The sequence below is a fragment of the Elephantulus edwardii genome, unplaced genomic scaffold (genome assembly GCF_000299155.1).
Source record: "Elephantulus edwardii isolate Elephantulus edwardi_28Jun2011 unplaced genomic scaffold, EleEdw1.0 scaffold00042, whole genome shotgun sequence".
Lineage (NCBI taxonomy): Eukaryota > Metazoa > Chordata > Mammalia > Macroscelidea > Macroscelididae > Elephantulus > Elephantulus edwardii.
In genome coordinates this window covers 20,253,035-20,254,372 of record NW_006399792.1, presented here as the reverse complement: position 1 = coordinate 20,254,372, position 1,338 = coordinate 20,253,035, and positions in this window count along the sequence as shown.

The following is a 1,338-nucleotide window of genomic DNA, read 5'->3' as shown; positions in this document are numbered from 1 at the left end:
CCACCAACAGTGAATCAGAAACCCTGTATCTTTTACTTATATTTGCTAAATGAGAGGAGAGAATCTGCTATTATGTTGTTGTTTGCCATGGAGTTAGAACTGACCCATAGCTGACCATCCAGTGGGTTTTCAGAGGCAGTAGATTGAACCAGAGATTGACTATCTTTCTCCCACTGAGCAGCTGGTGGCCTCAAACCGCGTGTCTTCAGTATTGTAGTGCTTGCATGTGTATTTATTCAAATATAGGTGGGAACATGCATATTCTTTCTCTCATAATGCACTGTAAAGTTTGTGTTTATGTTCATATTTGTGAACACATGAGCATTTGTCACATGAGCATGTTGTAGTCAGGTGCTGTTGGGTCAAGTATGACTCTTAGCAACCCTATCAACAACAGGCCTGAACCCTGTCCTGGCCTGTGCCTTCCTCATCAGTCTGGACTCACTTGAGACCACATGTTGTTGTTATGTGCCATCAAGTCACTTTGTGACTCTAAGGGACCCTATGTACAACAGCTCTTAACACTATCCTGAGCCAATTTGCCTCTGACACACCTACTCCCATTACCCTGGCCACTGAGTCAATCTATCTCATCCCCAGTAGTCTTCTCTTGCATTCCAGTCTCTACTGCGTGTGCATTCTCTCTTTACTTTTATGCATTACCCATTGCTTCACACTCTCTGCCTCACAGATAGGTCCCAGGTTTCAGCAATGAGGATGACCAGTACAGACTATGTTGACTTGGGCTGAAACAAACTTGGAAACAAGTGTGAACTGTTTCTGGGCATTTCTCATGTCGTACAATTATATTTGAAAGACCAACCAATGTTGATTTGATTTTGTGTAGCATGCAGAAGTCTGTCAGTGTGAGGAATTGGGTGTGGGTGGCGGTAAGGCAGAGAAGGCTGTGCAGTTTTTGTTTGTTGATCTAATCGGGGTTTTCTCACTTTTTTTCCTCCCTAGTTCCTTGAGAAGATAGATTTTGGCAAAGCATGTAATGAAAGTTCTAAAAAAACCCCAGCAGATACTGTTAAAAGAAGAGAGGAACATTTAGAAAATTAAACATCGTTTCATCCGCTACCTACTTGACTACTTTCTCATTTTGCACAGCAGGCGAAATTGGTGAGGAGTGCTCTACCATGGACAGACCACTTTGGCTTCACCGTGTCATACATTTAGTACTTACTGCTTGTAAATCTTTTCCAATAATATTTTTCACTTAATATCTTATACCAATTTGTGAAAATTATAAACTTTATATTATTATAAGCACACCATGAAGTTGCTGTTGTTTTTGCGTACTGGTGAGTCAGAACCATAGCTGACCCTCTGGTGGGG